This window comes from Hippopotamus amphibius, chromosome 1, assembly GCF_030028045.1.
Source record: "Hippopotamus amphibius kiboko isolate mHipAmp2 chromosome 1, mHipAmp2.hap2, whole genome shotgun sequence".
Lineage (NCBI taxonomy): Eukaryota > Metazoa > Chordata > Mammalia > Artiodactyla > Hippopotamidae > Hippopotamus > Hippopotamus amphibius.
Genome location: NC_080186.1, coordinates 232136503 through 232159837, shown reverse-complemented (window position 1 = coordinate 232159837; position 23335 = coordinate 232136503). Strand labels below are relative to the sequence as shown.

Here is a 23335-nt window from a genome sequence, read left to right as displayed (position 1 = left end):
AGTAGTATTGGCACTATTTGCTCTCCGCCAGCAGCCATTCTCCTACTTCTTTGCTGACTGTCAACACGGTGACCCTTTCCCTAGCTCGCTAGCTCTAAATAAATACATAAATAAATAAATACATATGTTTTTAAACATCCAGATGAATTTAAGACAATCATGAAAACGCCATTCCCTTTGTCAGTGATTGGTGCAGACATGGACTTGTGACATAAATCTAGCCGATGAGATAATGGTAGCTAATATGTATTGAATGCTGGCTATGTGCTCTGTTCCCAGGATTTCACAGGAACTCATTCTTTTTTCTTTCCTTACAATTCTAGAATATAAGGTCTATATTTGTCCCTATATCATATCTTCTTAAAAAGTGAGATAATTCATTTTCTTCATGGTTCAAGTCATCTGGATTTGGATTTTCTATTGCTTGTCACTACAAACACTTGAACTAATACTCCAATTAATTTGTCCTCTTTAGAATCCCATTTAAGCATGTGTACTAAGACAGCAAATTGCAATGCTTTCCTTTCCGGTTCTTGTAAGAGTTTTTTCTTATCATTTACTATGAGTAAAAAAAGAGGAGGTAGAGGAGAAAAAGTCTCATTTTCATCTATTAGATTTATTATTAGGATACATTATTATTGGCTTTATTCATTGTGGGAAGACATTCTGGAACCCTTTTGAAGCATTGAAAGTGTTGAAGTATGTGGGCCGAGCGATGGGATTCAGAATGTCCTGCTTGAGCAGTGGAGGAACTGAGGGTGTGGGGCGTGGAGACTAATATCACCCTGTTTGGTCCTGAGGGATGGCTGGTTAGCCAAAGACGGGTAAGATTCCTCAGAAGAGGAACAACCTAAGACAGGCACAGCCGCAGAGGGGCCAACAGGGGTGGTGCATAGAACCTTCCTTATATCACTGTGTTTGGCCCTGGAGGATGACTGGTTAGCCAGAGACGGGTAAGATTCCTCAAGGGAGGAACAACCTAAGACAGGCACAGTCGCAGAGGGGCCAACACGGGTGGGGCACAGACCCCCAATATCTGAGAGAGGTCTCCTACCCCCAGGGCTGTTTTGCTCTCCACCACCAGCTCAAATCCACACCTGCTCAACTCGGACCCAGGAAGTAAACAAAGATAATTGCCTCAATCATGTGAGGCCTTTGACTGTTTATGAGTGTAACCTGAGAATGTTAGCCCACGAACTCAATAAAAGCAGCCTGGGATGAGTCAGCGGGGCTCTTGATCCGAGAGGTCTTGAGCCCCCCGGTCCCACTTTTCTCTTCAGTCTGTGTCTGTGTCTTCTTCAAGCTTGCGGCACCCGTCACTCACCTCGAGTCGCCGAGCTGGTCTCGGCAATTCATGAAAAAAATCACCTTGTAAATAAATGAATGAAAATATGTTTTCAGTACAAAATATGTTTTCAGTACAAAAAGATTGACAAATAGCCCTTTCCGAGCTTGTATTTTTTCACTTGGGGTATCACTTGCTGAAGCAATGATAGATCCTTCTATTTTTCATCCCAGGACTCTGACTGCATGGTTATTGAGTGAAATCCAGTCTTCTATTATAATTTTCATTTTTATGCTTTTAGTTTTTGGACCATTTAAATCATTGCTAGGTAGCAAACCATTCCCCCATAAAATAACATTCTTGATACATGTTTCCTGGTACTTAGTACCTATTTTTGAAATATAAGAAAAATTTATGTTTAACTTCTTTAGCTGATACATGAAATAGCCATTACATAGGCTCTTAGCTGTTACATTCCTAATATTATATTAATAAATTAGGATTCAGGTGTTTTCTTGTTGCTCTCTGGCCAACATAAGGCAACTCAATCTGACAATTTTTATGTGATTATAAATATTCCAGCTATACTGAAGTAGCTTATATAGGCATAGAAACAGATAACTAGATGTAAATGCTAACTCTGTAATTTACTATGTTTGTAACACCGGGCAAGTTACCAGTTTTGTGCCCCAGTTTCCTCAGATATAAAATAGGAATAATACTAACAACAACGAGGGTTGTTGTGAGGATTGAAGGAACAAATATGCACGAAGCACTTAGAAAGCTCCTGGCGCGTGGTAAGGACCCTGTTATCATTATTACTACTATTACCAGGGTTAACCTGTAATTAACAGAAAACTTGATTAATGTGGCTTAAACCATAAGAACACATTTGTTATTTACTTCACACGAAGTGTGTTGGCCCTGGGGTCGGTTTACAGCTCACAGGTATCTTGAAGGCCGCCGGCTCCTCCCGTCCTTCTGCTTTGCCTTTCTCGCTGATGTGGCAAAACTTCCCTGCATAGGCCCAGGGTGGCTGCTTCAATGCCAAGTTCTTCAGGCAACAGGGTCATAAACAGGAGGTAATAGGATGAGAGCAAAACTCAAAAAAAGGAAAAGAGAAAGAAAAAGGCAGGTGGGGGTGGGGTGGATGAATATTCATTTTTTCAGAAGGAAAACATTTCCCAGAAAGAGTCAACAGATGTCTTACTGGCCATAGCTGTGTCACATGACCACTTTTAGACCAATCACTGGGAAAGAAGGATAGAATTGCTATGATTGACTTAGACCAACCGTGAGTCATTTTTTCCGGGGCTGGGCCTTTGGCCGCCTGATCCAAACCGGGTTTCTGTCACCAAGGGGAGAAAGAGAGTAGCCACTGGATGCACAATCAGTAGTGCACCTTACCAAGAGGCATTCGTGTGTTGCCTAGTGTGTGCTCAGCTTGTGCTCCTAATAAAACTGTAGGAACTACCAAAAGGACAAATGATATTTTCTTTGCCCTTGAGGTCCTATTTACTTGACATCTTTAGACTGAAAGCTATTTCTGCGAAGTCCTGCTCAGTAACTAAACCAGAGCCTTTAAGTCCTCCTTCCTGATCCGCTCACTCTGAGTGGCTTCACCTACGCTCCACAAATGTGTTGTCTTCCTTTTCTTGGTCACTTCCTTGTATCGCATCTTCAAGTGATTCTCCACTTTCAAGTACTGATAACGGAAGGATTGCGCAAAGAGTTAATGATCCGAAATTGCATGTTTAGAAGCTCTGAGTACCCCGGATATCCAGGGGCAGATTCCACTTGTCTTTTTTTTTTCTCCCTCTATTGAGCGCCTACTGTGAGCCAGGCACTTTCATAAAATTCTTTCCATTAATTCTCATCCAAAAAATCCGTGAAATATGATTCAGAGAAAGGAAAGAGAGATTGACATTAAGTGACTTGTGCAAAACCACCAGCTGGAAATAGGAAAAATAATTACCCCTTACACAACATATGCTACATATGAGACAAATACTGTCCTAAATGCCACATGTGAATTCGTCCCTTTAATTCTCTTAACCACCCAGTGAAGTAAGCATTCACTCACAACAGATACTTTCCAAACACCCTCTACATGCCATTACATAGATAAGAAATCTGCAGCTTCAGAAACTAAGTAATTGAAGTTCACCCAGCTAGAAAGTAATGGGTATTACATAATGTTAGGTCTGTCTAATTCCGAACGCTTTGTGTTAAAGTCCCACCCACCCCTATACTGCAGGAATTGGAACCCAGGCCTCCTAACTCCTGTCCTCATTCCAAATTTCCCTAAATCAGGATGGAACACTCTGACGTTTTATTCTACCAGCTTGTTCTGTGAGGTTTTCTCCAAGTAGTTCATAATGGGTCCAGCTGTCTAAAACAAAGCTGGGAATTTATCTGAAAATATTGAGCAAATTAGCAGCTCCATCCTTCCTTTGCGAGAGAGGAGAGGCGAAGCTAGCTGATCTCTACTGAGTTTAAAGAAAGGCTTTTGGGGAGGCAGATTATCAATATTTATCACACTTCTGCTCTGCCCTCGAGCCCCAAATTAGAGGTTAACTCTTGAATTAAGCAAAAATCATGCAGTTATGCATTTTACCTAGTCTGAATTCTGTTAGCAGCTCTGTGTTTTGGAAATAAAATGACTAGGGGCTCTGCTATAGACCATTAAGACTTTTTATTCCCTGTCAGCCCCAGACTAGAGCTTGCCAGGAAAGATTTAACAATCGCTAACTGCTTCAACTTCACCCCTGAAGGAAGCTTTCTGTCCCTGCATATCTGGGTTGTGTGGCCTTGCTCTGGTAGCCTCCTACTCAGAACCAACTGGGGCACTGCCTATAGAAATGCAGAGTTCAAAGGATCATTCCTTGCCTGTTTCCAGTGTAGCTAGAGACTTACAAGAAGTGGGAGGTGGAGAGAGGCCTTTCTTTCTTTGTTCCTTTTTCTTTTAGTTTTGTGTGTTGTTTTGCTTTGGGTACCTAGGTTTTAAATATGCCACAGGCCAAAATATTACCAAACCCTGTCCCCAAATGCATTTATTTTCATGAAAACGTGAGGTTTCAAAAAGCAAAACCTCATATCTGAGCTCTGACACTAATTCCGTATAGCTCTACGTGGCTGGTCCCCAGTAGCTGGGAAATCATGTTTTAGGGAAGCACGTGTGTGCTGATCAACCCAGCTATATAAAAAATCCACCAAGTTAAAAAAAGATGATACGATAATTCCAGAGACCAAGGTATTTCAGAAGATCCAAAGGCCTGTGTAAAATAAATGATTAAAGAAAACAACGTAATAAAGTTATATTTTCAGTTTTTCTTTCATTTGCATCCCAAAACAAACACATACATACACGCCCCAGAATGTCATTTACAAAGTTCATGTGGCTGGGACAGAACGCATGATGTCTATTGTTAAGGTTTTTCACACAAATGAAGGAAGATGTTGAAGTCATCCTAATTCTGGGACCCAATTCTTTCTTTGTGAAACAAGTCTTTCGATAGACCAGAGAATTATCTTTAAAGTTTCTTTTAGGTCATTTCATTTCCCCTGTTCTTTACAGGTCCATCTCTTATGGCACTAATTACATTCCACTGTTCTGTAATTAGCAGGGACATTTTCTTCTGTCTCCTACCATGAGACATGAAAGCAAAGCCAGATGTTAACCCGGGACATGGTTTCCTGTGGAAATGTAGTAAATGTTCATTAAAGTAAGATGGGGGTCTATGAATCTCAATGTATATTCTGAATGCTATGACTGTAAGAAAGTTCTCAAAATCATTATGATTCTAGAAATTCCCAGGAAGCAAACAGCCAACAATTATGAAAAACAATGTTTCCATAATATTTGGGATAAGACTCTTGAACGTTTATCTAATATTTGCTGAATATAATTATAGGATGTGTACAATCTTGCTTGAGTCAGACAGGAGGATTACTTTAAGTGGTTTTTCTGTTAGGTTATAGCAGACCACTCCACAATCATTTCCCAATTATTCTTTGTATATTTCTTGCCCATCAAAACTACCTAAGTCCCAAGCACCACTAAATTATTGTTTCTCCTAGTTCATTCCATGGAGCCCTGTATCTGAAACAGCTAAAGTGTTTGTCATTCGTACAGCTTCCAGGGCCCTCCGGCAGCCCTGCCAAACTAGAGGCAGAGCCTCAGATGCTGTATGTTTAATAAACCACAGGTGATTCTCATGCACAACTCAAGTGGGACAACTACTGCTCAGGACCCACACGTTAAAATTGAAGAGCAAATAGGATGGGACTGGGCGGTCTGTTGAAGCAATTAATTAAGTGGGCTGAAGCTCTATTAGGTTACAAGATTACTGTGAATCCAGCATCTAAGAGAAGCACCTTGATTTGTAAAGCCACTACCATGAGCTTTGACTCAGAGGTCTATCACCATTTGTAACCATATGATCTTCTGGTTTCACCATGCCTGCTTTCCCTGTGAACTGAATCATCTCCTTCTATGTCCATGACAATTCATATACATCTTGTATTTAGCAAACAACATCCTCTCACCTCCCTTCCACATTCCCCCCTGCTTTTATCAAACCTCACGTCTGCCTTTCCTATAAAGAAAAGAGACACCTAAAAGGTTGCCTCTCTTACAGCCATGTCACCCAGGGTTCTGCTCAGTGGTGGGGTACTCTCCTCTGAACCAGAAATAACAAAACCACCATATCTAATAGAAAACAGAAACTTTGTGGCAATGAGAACATGCTGTTACTGAAAAGATGGGTGTTTCTAAAGATTTTTAAGTAACCACACAAATACTCAGAATTATTAGCAAACATAATATTTTTGGTGAAATCAAAAGTATTTTGACAATGACAACAATGGTACCACTTGTGCAAATTCTCCCCCTAGCGAGTACCCCATTCCAATGAGAGAGAACATAGGAGTTCACAGACAATCTGATGGGAAGACCTTCCCAAAAGAAACCATCCACTGTGGAATGTTCACTGGTCTCCTGCACATGCCTTTTCCAGCAATGAGTGGGCATATTCTGAGATACAGAACTAAAGGGTTTTAAAGGAGATGGAATACTTTTGTTCTATATTATTAGAAATAAGGTGCTATCACAGAGTGGATACTCAAAAAAAAAACAAAAAAACAAAAAACAAGCAGGCAATTTAATAAGTGTGTCCCTTCAAAGGAAAAGACAAAACAAAAAATGTACAGAAGGAAGGAGGAAAGGAGGAATGAAGTCCCTAATTCCCTTAGTTTGAGGATACCATTGTAAGAGGAAGTGAGGAAAAGGGACAGATTTCGAGAGCAAGCATGATCTAGTGGGAGAGCCCTAAGAGGAAAGTCTATTCATTTCTCCACTTCTAATGGGATGCAAGAGCCTCCGCGAGCAGATGCCTCACACCCTGGAGGAGAGGCTCAAAGAAGCAAATTTGCCAAGGAAGTATGGTTCTTTGAATTTTTGACTGCCAGATAACAGCCACATTCATAAAGGAACTTACCAAACTTAATCATGTTCATCCCCACCCCCACCACAACCCAGAATGGAATGAGTGTCTTCTTTCCAAGAGAGATAGGCGTCCTCCAATCTTCTCACACTCAGATCCTGCCTGCAGTGGATTGCCTCCAAGTCTCCAGGAGGAAGAGACTTGAGTAAATAACCTACTGAGTGGGAAAGAGGGTTGTTTCTTCAGAAAAAATGCCTGTCTCACCAGGTTATTGGCCACATCCCTCTGGCCATCCAGAAGAGATCTGAATTAAGCCATTAAGTCCATCTCTTAATTAGGAGAAATTTTCTCCAGGTAGTTGTATGATTGAGTCATTCCATGGAGTCAAAAAAAGGGGGGGAGGGTGAAAAAGTAGGATGTGACATGTTAAGTGTCACTGTCCTTCTTTCCCCATTCTTTCAAAAGAAAATGTTATTTACAAAAACAACCCCCAAACAATGAACAGAACGGCAATAAGAACATACATATCAAGAATTACTTTAAATGTGAATTGACTTCAGTGCTCCAATCAACAGACACCAAGTGGCTGCATGGATACAAACCCAAGACCTATATGTATGTGCCTACAAGAGATGCACTTTAGATCTAAAGACACACACAGACTGAACGTGAGGGGATGGGAAAAGGTATCCCATGCAAATGAAAATCAAAAGACAGCCAGGGTAAAAATATTTAGACAAAATAGACGTTAAAACAAAGACTATTACAAGAGACAAAGAAACCATTACATAAGGATCAAGGGATCAATCCAAGAAGATATAATACATGTAGATATACATGTACCCAGCATAGGAGCTTCTAAATACATAAGCAAATATTAACAGACATAAAGGAAGAAATTGACAGTGACCCAAGAGGAAATGTTTTGTGTAAGGAGCTTAAAATGTGAATAACAGAAAAACAGAGGTGAGACAGATTTCTAGTCTAGAAGCAAAAGCACCACTGCCATAATTAAAACTGTCCTCTAAAACAGAGGAACCACAGCCCAGCGCCGGCAGCATACAGCCCTGGTACTTCAGCTCAGCACAGGGAGTTAACTGTTATTGAGTGCTTACTCTGCGGGCTGAGCACCCACATGCATTATCTCTTGAAAATCGTATTCGGAACAAAGATTTACTTTCATGCCTAGAGCACAGAATCTATGCCAGAGACTATCAAGTTCAGAGAAATTATTTCACCAAAATAATTATAGCCACTTCATTAGCTGCTCTGCAAACCCTGATTTAAAAAAAAAAAAAAATCTTGGCTCAGAAACAAGCCAAAAGAGCATAACACAGTCCTCTAAATGCAACCTTGAAGTTGTCCTTGTCTCAATCTCATGCTGTTGTTTGCAAACCCAGCCTTCACATAAAGTCCGACTTCACTGGGTATGGCTGGCAGGCCCAGGCAGGAGAGGTGCACATTTCTTCAAGGGGATCAGCATTTGGGGCAATCGCAGAGCAATGGCACACGGGGCGAGCTTGCAGATCTCAGGATGAATGCTGAGGACCTGAATACGCTGAATAAGGGAATATCTTGGAACCAAAACGGGGGACCTGACCACAGGTTAATGGGAAACCATTGTCAAGACTGGAGGCCAGTTCAAGCTGCAGGGAGGCAGGATGCTAGCAGTGTGACAGCCGTGGATCTGGACAGAATCAGAATCAGTTTTCCAATGTGGCTGTTGGTGCTGGGAGGAAACGGGGAAAGCCTGCGGCGGCACCACACGACACCAGATCAGGAGGCTGCCCCAGAAGCAGCCCACAGAGCCGCTTGTACACGCAGCAACCCTGAAACAAACCCTGCTCACAGATGCAGTGCCAGCTGGGCCACCTCGTCAGGAGCAAACGTGATCTTTCTTTCGATTAGTTCAGAAACTTGCCTTCCAGAGATCAAAGGAAATCAATCAGCTCTGGAGAGGTTGATGCAGTTGTAGAAAGAAAAATGCTCAAGCTTAGTAGAGAAAGTCGTCTGTGCTCCCAACCCAGTGACTACCTTCCTTATTCTTTTTTCCTGCCTATTCAGGAGTCTCTTTCCTTACTTGAAAGTATTTTGTTTTTCTTTGCAATGGGATTTTCATCTTAGGGTTAGATCACATTCATTTTAATTTTCTTTCCTCTTATAATGTTTATTTCTTAAAAAAAAATCTATGAAAATAATTAAAAGTTGTCCATTGTGGAATATACAGGAAAAAAACACAAAGAAAATTAAAAGGTTACCACTGTGAATCTTTGTCTTTATTACTTTCAAGTCTTTTAATTGTTCATTGTGTTTGCATGTATAAATGCATATACATATATTGTATATATGTTGTATGCATAATGTTATTCTACCAAATTGGGATTATTCCAAAATACAGTTTTGTGATCTTTTTTCCACTCAATATAATGTCAGCATATTCTCAAGCCATTAAGTATTCTCTGAGAACACATTTTTTAAGTGACTATAATTACTATTCTTATTCAGGCTTTGACATTGAGCGCAGTACATTAAATGGAATAATATATGGATTTTTCCCCTTTTTAATGTAACTTTGGGCCATTTGTATTTGATTGCACTCATCTTAATGCACTTTCCTATTGTTTTTCAAGATCAGACAATTTAAGTGCAGCCAATTAAATTGAAAACACTAAGACTGAGAACATCAGGAAAGATTTATTGCTGGTATAAACCACCGAGGAAACCTAAGCCAGCTGTATTTCTCAAAACAGCCATATCTACAATTAAATAAAGTTCACCTCCTTTAAATAAGAGATCGCTTTTTCTTATGATTTTAGGTGTTACACTAGGCTGGCTTAATTGTATCATGATCTGGGATGGCACGGTGCCCTTAGCTATCGGATGTTTACTTGCAAACATCTGAAACCTTTCATCCCATTAGATGGTATTTCTTCGCATCACACCATCTGGTCATCTAGAAAAATCTGGATAATTGACTGCATTATCAGTGGTACTTAACTTCTGAACAGCTTTTATTCCCAATGGTTGGTTGCCAATATTTGGCTTCAACCTAGTTGTTTGGAGCGCTCAAAAAACATTCTCCCGAAGAAATAAGCTCTAAGTGGTAGCTAGCTGACAAGGAACCCGAGGCACAATATGCTACGCTAGGGGTACCATGTAACAGTGTAATAAGCATCCTGGGAAAACGTGGATTCAGAGTACTTTGGTGAGATCAGTGACTTTTTTTCTCACCTTTCACCCCAACTGCCCAGCAGCAAGATGAAGAATTCAAGAGAGCAATCCCAGGACACTCAAAGAAGCAAAGTCCTGAAAAGAAGGCTCAAGGGACTCCAGGGAAATGTGCCTCCTTCACAGAGCCTTCTCAGTGTGGGTCACCTTCCAGACGCTCTGCTCCGAGCGCCGCAGGGTGGGTTTGCCTGCTTCCACGTTCCACTGTCACCCTCTGTGGACACCCCTCAAGCTCAGCTCCTTACCCTAGCCCGTGCCCCAAGTTCTTTCAGACCTCCCTTTCCTACAACAAGTTTAAAATCGTTAAGTTGTCTAGGAGTTTGTGTTGCTAAGAACACTAAGAAAGAGGACTTCTCTGGTGGTCCCGTGGTTAAGACGCTGCGCTTCCACTGCAGGGGGCACAGGTTTGGTCCCTGGTCTGGGAATCAAGATCCCACGAGCCGCAAAGTGTGGCCAAAAAAAAGAGGAAAAAAAACAAAACAAAACAAAACAAAAAAAAAAAAACGATTACTAAGAAAGAGAATGTGAAAGGTCCCCCCCAAGTCCAACCATTATTTTAATATTCTATAGAAAGACAAAGGTGGCAGTGGCAGTAAGAGCATAAGGTGAGATTAGAGCACACTGAGGTCTAGAGAAAAACAAGCATCTGCTTTTCAGAGGAACATGCCACTCCAGTGACTCCCCTGAACACTAGGGCCCCCGTAGAGAAGGAAGGGAGAGTGAAAGGGTAAGGTAGAGATGAGGCTTCTTCCACGAGGGACCTCGGGAATATTCAAGGAGAATTAGCTTCCTGTCTCATTTTCCTCCATTTTGCTATAACCTATCACCACTTACGTGGAGAGAAAACAGGATACAATAAGAAGGGAATCAATGTTTCCTAAGTTCTTACCATGGTCCAGGCACTGGGCTTTGACAAATGAGGAAACTGAGCCTCAAGGATGTTAAGTGAGAAACAAGGAGAAAGGGAAGCAGGAAGAGGGTGCAGTTCTTCGCAGGCGCAAAGCCAGGAAAAGCAAGTTGGAGGACAGAAGGAAGCCCCAGACAGTGTCAGCTGGGAAGCAGAAATAGCTCTCTGTTCCCTGACTGCCAATCCCTGATCCCTGTTTAGAATGGGGCTGCCATTCCAAAGACGGTTCCTACATATGGGACCAAAGTGCAACCTGCATCTGCCGATGGGGCTGTATTCTGATTTGGCATCATGTATACACTAACAAGGCCTGTTTCCGTTTCTACCAACAGGCTCAGAAGAGATTATTTACAGTTAAATGTTTCCAACAAGGCAGCCATTCCTCCCTCCCTCCCCATCCTGCACTGTCAAGCTCTGAATTTGGTTTCAAGATCCCACCTGAGTCTACAGTCTTTAATGCTGGAAACAAGTCATGATTGAAACATGAATTCAGTTATTTTCAAAATGGATGGTGCATGTCTTACTTTCAGTTGTTCTTACATGAGCTTAACAGGATCTTTTTTGCTTCTGGGGTATAACCCAATGCTCAGTTTCATTTCTTTTCCCTTTAGCTGGTTACATCAGTTTAAAGTTTTAAGCTTATTTGTTCTAAAGCCATCCAATAAATCTAAATTGTAGAGTCTCTCCCTATGATCTCTACAAAAGTCATCTTTCCTATGATAATTTAGAACTTTCTCATCTCACTTTAATGAATCATTTAGCTTTAGTCTCATCCATAGATAACAACAAAAAAAAAGTTCCTAAGCAAAAGAGACGGACTAGAAAGTTCAGACAAGAATTGATATCCTAACAAATATTCTCCCACTTAGCAAATTTCATATTTCTGCTCAGTTCAGAATTTGGCATTACAAATGGTGTAGAAACAAAAATATGAGCATTGCTGGAAGAGTCTCATTTTTAAAGAGCAGGAAAACACTTGACAGTTGTGCAGAAAAGGTCTAGACCTTTCAGCAGTGAATCAGGAGGAGGCTGAGGTTCTTACCAGGAGCAGCATCAGCAAAAAGGGACATTTCAGAAGAGTCTTTGGACTGTCCATTATAAAGTAAAAACTCCTTGGGCTTCTTCCTGTGCCCAATGTCCCCTAACCATGGAAAATAAGCAACCGCTTCACTAGCACCACCCTCAGTGAGAACTTCTTCGCCATCTAAGCATATTGGACAACTTCGTTGCTGAAGAAAAGCAGGATCTAGCTCCTCAGGCTACAGCCATGCCAAATCCCAGAAGCAAAAGAAGACTGTCTTCATTGTTATGATGGGATGCAAGATGTCTCTAAGGTTTAGAGTTCAACTTTTACAGGCACTTCCTTTTGCCTTCAGAATTACTTTATTACTTACAAGGTATGATCCCTTAATTCCCACAGGCAAATTTATTCCCTAAAAAAGGAGTCAGAAAGTCAAAGAAGATTAAGAGGCTCAAACACTTCAAGTCCAGAGATTTCTGAAGACTTTGGATTTGATTTATATTTTGTGCCTTGGGGTAATTATTTACGTGGATTAGGTTATTGTGGATAAGGAGAATGTGTTCTTTTTAAAAAATTGATCTTAAAGTTAGATGAATGTAAAATCATGACAAGTCAATGCATTTACAGCACATTGGTATGCCTTAACATGCACCATCGCTTTATTTTCACTCTTCAGTCATTAATAAGTATATCTTAAAATAATAAGTCCTATCTTTCATCATGAGTATTTATTTACAAAGCACAATTTCAATAACTGTAATTTTCCTTTTTAAAGGGTTATGTGATATCTTTCAAATGAGCCTGCTCTCTTTAGTATTCTGTTCCATTATTATGATTTCCCCTTCTTTTATTTTAGACATACTTATTTTGTAGTACCCTAATTTTCATATTGCTTTAATAAGTTCCTGGGATATAAATTTTCCTAATTTTTATTCTGTTTCCTTTTGAGGCACATGTGGAGTGTGCGTGTGTGAATTCTGTATGCTGCGAATTGTAGAAATGTACTTAGAGAATGATTTTTATTTTTTTTCTGTAAAGTAAGCCCAGCAATTTCCTTAGTCTACAGTAAGTTCCTATACTAATTTTTCAGCTTGGGATTCCCCAAGAAGCAGGTAGGGTAAATTTGGATTCCACACCCATGCATAGCACACTCATAGAGTTTCAATTTGTCATGGGAAGTATTTTTTCCATCAGGACACTGGGTACTCATGAGCTTCCTTGGAGCTTACTTGGGCCTGTGGGGAGTTTTTAAAGTTTACCTTTTATTGAAAGTGCAGGCATCCATGGCCCTGGCTTCCGGCTAGGATCTCAGCAGCCTGGAGTAGGCCAAGCACAGATCCTCAGGCACTGAAACCCTACCATCTCTCTAGGCATTTGGGGCATATGTCAAAGCCTAATTCTCTTCTGGGCCATGATAACAGCTTCTCATGAGCTTATCATTCTGGTTTTGAGTTCCCTCTTTTTTTCTGATACCTGGAAATTACCCTTTCTTCTTTTTGGGTATAACTTTCTATTTTTAACATTTTATTTGTTTTTTTTTAAATTTTCACTTTATACTGGAGTATAGTTGATTAATAATGTTGTGCTTCAGGTGTACAGCAAAGTGATTCAGTTATACATAGACATGTATCTATTCTTTTTCAAACTCTTTTCCCATTTAGGTTATTACAGAATACTGAGCAAAGTTCCCTGTGCTATACAGTAGGTCCTTGTTGGTTATCTGTTTTAAATATAGCAGTGTGTACGCATCAGTCCCAAACTCCTCATCTATCTCTCCCCCCCGCTTCCCCCTGGGTAATCATAAGTTCTTTCTCTAAGTCTGTGAGTCTGTTTCTGTTTTGTAAATAAGTTCATTTATATCATTTTTTTAATTCTGCATATAAGTGATACCATATGATATTTGTCTTTCTCTGTCTGACTTACTTCACTTAGTATGATAATCTCCAGGTCCATCCATGTTGCTGCGAATAGCATTATTTCATTCTTTTTTTAAAAAATTCTCTATTGTTATGTGTTTGTGTGTGTGTGTGTGTGTGTGTGTATGTGTGTGTACAGAGCTTCCACAATAGTCTGTCATGTTGCTGGGACCAACAATCTAAAGAACTTTTATGTAATTTTCTCATTTACTCATCAGGACGAGGAAGTAAACATATTTTCCCAATTTTAGAGATGAGGGAATAGAAATTCAGACATCTTAAGTCACAGAGCTAATGCATGAGGAAGCAAGGCCAGTGACACCTGGACCTGTATTCTTCCCATTCTGGCACGGCGTTTCAGGTCCACTCTGCTGGAGATTCCTAATCAGGGGGTTCTTCAACCTTTTGACACTAGGAACTGTCTTCAGGCTCAATAAACAATGCCTTAACACATATTCTATTACGTTCCAAATACATCTTAATGAAATGCAACTTCAGTTCAAAGTAAAACTCCCAGCAAGTCTACTTCTTGGTATCTAATTCAGAGATACTGGCCACACAGTCCTAAGGAGATTATATATACACACACACATCCCCCTCCCCACCCCCCACACACAACAAAGGAGGATTGCGCAACACTTTTCATAGTAGCAGCATGTGAGGGAAAATACAAATGACCCACAATAGGGCAATGAATAAGCTACGATATTATGCAAGGGTTAGAATAAGTGGGGCTCTCTATGAACAGACAGGAAACAACTTTCAAGACGCGGTGCTGAGTTGCAGCATAATACAATATGATGTAGGTTGTTCAAAATGCGTATACCACACATAAAAAGCAACACCAACTATTTTTATAGATGCACGTCTGTATATGAACGCAGAGAAAAGTTATGGATGGATACAAGCTATGGTACTAATAGCACTTCCTTCCAGGGAGGGGCCTGGAATTGGAGCACAGGTCATGAGATGGGAAGGAGGCGCCAGCTTTACAAGTTGTATAAATGAAATTAATAAACAGTTGTACATTTAAAAGGAGGCCGTGTCACTGAATTCACAGTAGCTTCTTTTTTTTTTTTTTTTACGTTGTGTTATTTCTCAGTCAACAGATACTAAAAAGACATATGTTAATCCATAAAAATTTCTGAAGCGCAGTGCGCCTCCTAATCAGATCACTGGCGACCTCTGGCCTTAGCCACACGCTCTTTGTGTAGTTGATGGCTATGCTGGTGAGGCTAGGAAAGCAACCTGGCATTACTGTGCATCTGTAAATCCTGGGCACGAAAGTCCATGACTAAGGCTAGCAGATCACATCAAGGTGTACATTAAGAAGGAAAGGGTCATGGAAAACAGAATGTAGTTTCTTCAAAAACACTAAAAATAATGTTGTCATATGATCCAGCAATCTCACTCCTGGGCATATATCTGTACAAAACTCTAATTCAAAAACATGCACGCACTCCAGTGTTCATAGCAGCCCTACTCACAACAGCCAAGACATGGAAGCAACCTGAATGCCCAGTGACAGATGAATGGATAAAGAAGATGTGGTACATAAGTACAGTGGAATCCTACTCAGCCATAAAAAAGAATGAAATAATGCCAGTTGCACCAATATGGATGGACTTAGAGATTATCATAGTAAGTGAAGTAAGTCAGGAAGAGAGAGACAAATACCATATGATATCACTTATATGTGGAATCTAAAATATGACATACGAACCTATCTACGAAACAGAAACAGACTCATTGACATGGAAGTTTGGGGTTAGCAGTTGCAAATTATTATATAGAATGGATAAACAACAAGGTCTTTCTATATAGCACATGGAACTGTATTCAATATTCTTCAATAAACCATAACGGAAAAGAATGTGAAAAAGAAGCTATACATATGTATAATTGAATCACTTTGTTGTACAGCAAAAATTAACACAACATTGTACATCAACTATACTTCAATAAATAAATTTAAGAGAAAAAACAAGAAGGAAAGGTCATATGGACCCACTGCTGCCACAAAAGTTAATATAAGAAAGATAATATACCACAGGCTCTCACTGTGCAAGCCACATCTACTTGTACATCAGACTATGAAATGGACTAGATACAAAGATCAAACAACCAAAAAATTCATATCCTTCTTGTGTCTTTGTCACATTCCATTTCCTTTCTTTGGAAATCTTTGCTACTTGGTATGGGAGGGGGACACTAGGTATTTCTATTACCACTGAAAAAAACAGCTCTTATTTTGTTTTCCCCTTAGATTCTCTAAGTTTTGTTTAAAAAAAAAAAAAAAGTAGCCCAAACATATTGAGACTTCCTTCTGCTACAAATTTCTATAAATACAGACTGAAGGACCTTTAGATTCAAATCACTTTTAGCTACTGAAGACCCTGTGGGGTTCCAGGAGGACTCATGGAGAAGAGGCCAAGGAGAAGATGGTTAGGGGAAATTCAGCTTCAAACAACCGGACACTGACCATGGGTTAGCCAAGTATAAGCCTAGACATGAGCACTGCTGATAAGTGGGTTCAGCCTCTTTCAGTCCAGTAAATTCTTTCAGACCAGCAAAATGCATCTTTGCCAGGAGTGAAAAAAGGAACACCAGCTAATGTGTACCTTTAAAATAAGAAATACCCTTAAAATGAGTAGGTCAAATTCTTCCATAAATACAAATCAATGTGTAGATCCAGAATTAGCCAGAGGAAGGAGTTCTGCAATGCACAGACATAGCAACCAGGTCCAACTCGACTCTTAGATTGATCTGCAAGCTCCTCTCCAGAGTATCCTGAGAAATATGTATATATAACTGAATCATTTTGCTGTACACCTGAAACTAACAGTTTTTAAATTAACTATACTTTAATTAAAAAACAAAAGATACAGCATAACATCCATGAAGAAGTCCAAACACTCATGGATATCAGTGCCTCTCAGTGAGGTTTAGACTCATGTTGTTGACCGAAGTCCTAACCCAGGATTTAGGGAAGGCAGTCTTTATTCAAAAGAGAGAAAGAAACACATTCAAAAGTCTTGGGAGGAATTCTCCAAATGCTTACTTTAGAAGGCATTTTCCCGTTGCTTTTTAAAAAACACATTTCCTGATAAAAGAACATTTTCATACAGATTTAAGCACTTTATTCAACTTTCAAATGCAACAAAATCATTCCTCAGATATTGGCTGAAAAACAAAAAGACTCCAGAACCTTGTGGAACCATGGAAATACAGAAGCACTAGTTTTTAACTTAAGATGCATTAACTTTAGAAATGCCAACCAGGTAAAGCCCTTAACATTTTTTTTTCTTCAGTTTCTTCATAATAAGCACCATTGTACACTTTGCTAAAAATGTAATGTTTTCTGTTTACACTTTCGAGCAAGGGTGCATCTTGTATCCACAGAAACATCCTTATAAATCTGAACAGAACTATCTTAATTTCGCCACCTCCCCCCCTCCCCCCAATAGAATCTTGGTTTAAAGGTTGCAGTGAAAAGTTGCATTGCATAGGAAATTAAACCTTGAGTTCTCATCCTTTGTATATGGCTTAGCTGTTCTCAGCTGTGCCTTAAAATCTCCACCTGATGTCAAATACACTGGCAGTTCTGGCAGATATGCTAAGTATAAACAGGGAGCAAGAATTAGGTCCAAAATTCCATCAAGAACGTGTTATCACACAAGTCAAAGACCAAGCATCACAGGAGTATTACTGCCACAAAGGTCTTTACAAATCTACTTAACTTTTCTATTTGACAGAGGAGGAAACAAATTATAATAACTCTCGCTGTCATCAGTAAAGCACTTGGCTTTAATGCAGCCTCTAATTCTCAATGCTACCTTATGAGGGAGGTACTATCATCATCCCATTTAGGAGGAGGAAACTGAGGCTGAGAAAGGCTAAGGCTTCCTTTAGATCTCCCCTCAAATGTTACCTTATCTGTGAAGTGTTGCCTTCATAAAATAGCAACCCCTCCCTGGCACTCCCTCCTCCCCATCATCTTGCTTTATTTTTTCTCCCTGTCACGTGTTGCCAACATCATACATTTACATTTTTTGTTGTCTATCTCACCCGTCTAGCCTTATAAGCCTCATGGGAAAGGGGCTTTCCTTTGTTCACTGCTATATCCCCAGCACAGAGAGTACTAGGCTCAAGGTTCATACTTGGTGTTTAGTAAATATCTGTTCAATAATGAAATTATTAAAGAAATCTTTCTAAGGCCACTGAGCTAGTATTTGATGGACCCCGTATTTGGATCCAGGACTATACCTCTTGAACACACATTTGTAAATATTTTGCTATTACTTAAGGTCACTACATTTTCTCTAATGTATTGGCTTATTTCACATCAAGATATTTTGTGGGAATTCCAGGCCATCCTTAATTCTCTCCGGTTACCTCCCTTCCTGTGACTATACTACGAGGATACTTATTTGAAGGACTCCCGGATAGGCTGGGAGTCTTAGATGAGAGTCTACACTCAGGTAACTGGTTATCAAATCTCTCTACATCTCACTTCATCAACAATGAGCATTCTTTCTGTTCCAGCTCTGACTCTATTATTGTAAATTCTCAGAACAGATATTTACAACGCGCAAAAGATGCCCCAGTGACTTGCAAATGTTGGTGGAAGCCTCCAAACCAAATTCATTTTAATTGAATTAAATTTTAAAAATAACTGAAACTCGATGATGGGTGATGACTTAGAGGGTTGGGATAGGGAGGGTGGGAGGACGTCACGGGAGGGAGGGGATAAGGGGATATATGTTTAAATACAGTTGATTCACTTTGGTGTACCTCAAAAACTGGCACAGCAGTGTGAAGCAATTATATTCCAATAAAGAGGTTAAAAAAATAAAAATTAAAATTAAAAATAAAAAATAACTGTATTTCCCACTTTCCACCTTCCCAACCCCCATGACCAAGAAAAAAAAACAAAACAAAAACAACCACCTCTTGATAGAAAAGTCTGCAAGAAAATACACAAAAATATTAGCAAAGGGGGTCTGTGAGACCAGGGATAATTTGTTTTTAATTTTTTACTCTATATTTACCATATTACTTTTGCAATGAAAAAAATACACTTTAATTTTAAAATAAATCTAAAAATAGAGATACAGCCAACAGAACTGTTAGGGAAAATAGAGCTTTATTAAGAAAGCAACAATTCATTTGTTCTATTATTTTTTAAGTGCCATTATGTGTTAGGCACTATATTATTCCCCCCAAAAAAGATGATCAGTCTTTATAACGTTTAAAAACAGCAAGAGTCCAGGATAAAAGGTTTTGCTAGATTTTATTTCACTTTAAGAAGGGATTACATTTAATGATAAGATAGGAAGAAGAGAGACCTACTCTGACCCTTTAACACTTATCTTTTCCGTAGACGCCATGTAACTGCCAGGCTTCATTCTAATTCAGGTGAGTGTGAGAGTGAACTTAACATTGACTCAATCCTAGGATGAGCTCTGAGTCTTGATCAGAGCAGGGACACTTTTCTAATGAATATAGGGTGGAATTCTCAGTCTGGAATTCTCCCCCTTTCCTTTGTCTCGCTCTCCTGGTCCCTGGAGGCTCTGCCCACTCTGAGATTTTCTTTATCGACCAGTGTTCTCAGTCCTATTGACAGCCAGCTTCCCGGTGCCCATGGTCTCAGAGTTGCCATAGCAGAACAACACACCTAACAAGAGATGGGACAAGAGGAGAGCAGCCAGGCTCTTCTGTAGCCCCAGTTTATCGACTCATGAATAGCCTTGGTGTTACCTAGTCTTCCAAACACAATAGGGCAGTAATTAGCTTGGCTTGGCCAGTCAGCCAGCCCACAATAAAAGGCAATAAAATGGGAATAAATGGAAAGATAAAAAATAAAATCGGTTTATAAGGAACATACCTTTAAACATTTTATTATCTTTTAAAATGAGAAGGCTTAGACTTTTAATTCCATAATTAATAGCCCACGAAGCTACTTGTCTGGACAGAAGGCATACCAACTTCAAGCACCAGAACAAGAGTGCCTAGGAGCACAGCAAGGTGCAAATTATAAATTCTTTTATAGACAGCAACAATGTCTCAAATCCTCTGATGTTTCTCATGAATCTGCTTCCAGAGAGTACTAAGTGTTCTGCTGTCCCTGAAGGAGCCACCAGAACTGGAAGTCTAGGAACTTCACGGGGCAATTAGCAAGCAGCTCTTTACCTTCAGTGGAAGCGATGAGGTTTAATTTCTGGACTTGGTGCCCACTTTACAAACACCCCAGTATGTTTTCAGTGTGTATACATATGTATATACACACACACACATATGTATTTCAGTATGTATGTATTTTTATAAATATATTTATATACATATGCATACACACACACACGTATACATAAAATGAACCAAGCATAAAGCCAAACATAAATGTCACTTCAGTTTACAGCAATGCTGGACTTCAATTTAGTTACTCAAATTTTTTCCATGGTCATCTTGATTTGCAGTGTTATGATGGAGAAGACTTAGATGTTTCAAACTATTAGTGAGAAAACTGGGATCTTCTCATCACCACTATCTAGTTCATCTCCAAATCTGTTTCCTCTCAGCAAAAAAAAAAAAAAAAAACGTTACCAGTGTTATTAAGATGGTCTTGGTGGCATTGTCCCCATGTCTTGAGTGGGACAGGAGCAGTAATCTCTGCTGAGACCCTAATGGCCAGAGAAAACCAAGAAAGGAAGGAGCCAACGCTAAGGAAACATGGCCAGCAAGAAGTGAGCTCCTAAGGGAAGCAGCCAGAACTATCGCGTTCAAAGGGGTAAGGTGACCTCAGGCTCAGCAAAGACCAGTATGCATGATACCCTGAATTGCTGAGTGGACACAGCACCTGACAACTCCAGAAACATAAGTACCAGCACACTAATTCTAGGATGTCCTGGTTCAGAGCAGGATCTAGCTCAGGGGTAAAGAAAAAAGTCTCTAGAAAGGGTTAAGAAGCACATATTGACTGCAACTACACAGGCTACACTTCAAACCTAGTTCCAAGGGGGCAAAAAGTAAGACATGAGGAGAAAGGCTGCAGCTTCCACCTCAGTGCTCAGACCCACAGCCATCCCAGGGCCAGGGAGAGCCAGGTGTTAGGCAGGAAGAAGAAGCAGAGTTGCTAGTACCCTCCAAGCGTTGACCAAGATTCGCTCAGGATTAGAATCTACTGGCGGAAGATCCTTGATATTACAGCGGAGCTGGATCGGGGGAGTAAATTAAGGGAATCAGGGACTGCCTTGAGATGCAGTGAAATTCACCGGAGAAGGTTCTCAGCACCCTGGCATTAAGTAACTGATAAGGCCCCAGTGGGAAAGAAAATGTGTGGAGATAACTACTATAGTTATTAATATTTGACATCTACCTTGGCCTGAGGGGTGGTGGAAAACTGCTTTTAAATCTTTCAGTTTCATGAAAGTGAGCACGTGCATGAAAAATCAATACTTGGAATTCCTCCGTGTGTTTCTGCTGTGAATAGCCAGGGAATGTGGCTCCTTGGGGCACAGGTCTGGGAACTGTCTCCTTAGGTGTCAAGATTAGCAGCAGGGACAACCGTCTTCCAGGTTCTCCGTGGAGCCACCCTCCAAAGCCGGAAGAGAAGCCTCCAGACTGGGAATTGGAATCAGCTCCTGTCTTGACACTTTCAAGTGAATGAAGTGGGCACATCTGCTCTTGGCCAGGAGCTTCCTAACCAGCTTCCGGATAAATGCTCGTTGGCATTAATTTCACTCTGTCTGGGCCTATGACTAAAAGTTAAGTGGTGTTTTGTTTTACAGTAGGAGGGGAATTTGGTGCCTTGGAAACAGACTGGCTAACTCAGACCAGTGGTTTTCAGGCTGCTCATGGAATCATCTGGAAATAAAAAAAAAAAAAAATACCAGTGTCAGGGCTCCACCCCTAGAGGTTCTGACAATCTGTCGGGGGTAGGCAGTGTGCCAGGGAATGTTTTGAAAGCGCCTCAGGTGATCCTTAGCAGTTCTCAGACTCTAATGTGCAGCTGAATCCCTCGGGATCTTGCACAACTCACAGATCCCAATCTAGTAGGTCTAGGGTAGAGCTTCAGAGTCTGCATTTTTAACTGCCTCCCAGGTGATGCCTAAATTATTTGTCTATAGGCATTGAGATGCCAGGAAATGGTGGGGGAAAGTGTCAGGAAAGAGGATTCCACATTCACTTCCTCCCATGGGTGGGGAGGGGCATGGGTACGTGTGTGCAGGTGAGCCCTCCCTGACCAGGACAGACTCCACCCCTACCCCAGATCCACGGGCTCTTTCTTAAACCATCTGCCAAGTTGAGCAGATGCTCCCAGATCTCAGAGATGACCTTCTGAGTTAGCTACGAAAATAAGCAATTATCCAACCTCCAGGAAGGCCGCAAATCAATCAGGGCGACACTAATGGGAATCCAAGAGTCAAGCAGTAAACTTAAAAAAAAAAAAAAATGAATCTGCCTTTGTTTCGCTTTGGCTCTGGGCTTGTGGGGAAACTCCGTAAGCAGAAGCTGGTGCGGCCCTTGCCCAGTCAGAGGGCGAGCAGGGGCTGCGAGGGAGGAAGAGGGCTCCTTGCAGGCACAGCAGCTCGGTAGGCTCCCCACACCACAAGCCTCTGCAGACTAACTCGTGGCCACCTTGAGACTGGCCCTCCTGCAGTGGGAATCCCTCTCTCCTCCGCCCTCACCTTCCTGGCATACTGCTTTCCTCACCTCCCTTCACCATCAGACGTGTCTAGCAAGATGAACTGCACTCTGTGTGACCTCTAGATCTGTGGGATCCTTCAGCCTTTCTTCCCAGGACATTCTTTTTTCTCCTCCCAAGCTCAGGAGCTGCCTCCTCCTCCAGGGCTCTCAGCATGGAATCCCCCACCTGGAAACTCTCTCCTTCACATTTCCAGGGACTGAAATACTCCCAGTTCCCAAGGCCCCACTTCAGTCCTATCTTTCTTGTCAATCCTTCTCTCACCTACCAGCCCCTATACCTTCCTGGACACTTCTAGAACCTCCCCTTGTCACCCACGGCCGTTGCATGCCCTGTTGCTCCCGACTTACTGTCTCTTCACAAGAAGATGGCGAATCTCCTCACACACATCACAAACTTCTGACTGGCAGGACTGTGCCGATACTTCTTTGTACCACCTGACCCTGGTACAGTTCTTTGTAAATAGATGCTCAGTAAGATTTGTCACCCATTTACCAAAGGGCTCACACAATGGATGAAACGGAGATTCCCAGAAGCAAGACTGTCAGGAAAGTCCACTCACAGACAAGACTTCCCACCACTAACAAAAGTTGATACTGCCTCAACGCCTCAGATCCCTCTCTCATCCAGGTACGTGTGCCATCATGTAGCACTGGGCAGTCCCTCTTCTGGATTCCCTGAAAGCCCTGTGCTTTATAATCCAACAGGCCTCACGTCCAGGCCAACCCTCATCTTGGGAGATACATCCAGTTCAATAACTGAACCTCAGGCCTGTGCAGTTTTCACTCCTTGTAAGGAAGTCAAACATCTTTGCAGGATCAGGCCCTCGG

At 41.0% G+C, this 23335-nt stretch overlaps 1 long non-coding RNA gene across 1 annotated transcript; it reads right to left on the bottom strand.

Annotated features, from left to right (window-relative positions):
- Positions 1-646: 646 nt before the first annotated feature.
- On the bottom strand, positions 647-23335 carry LOC130832268 (uncharacterized). The gene is made up of 3 exons (XR_009048281.1): positions 22856-23335; positions 2189-2339; positions 647-1368 (listed from the first exon to the last, which is right to left on the bottom strand). It is a non-coding gene; the product is annotated as an uncharacterized LOC130832268 (long non-coding RNA).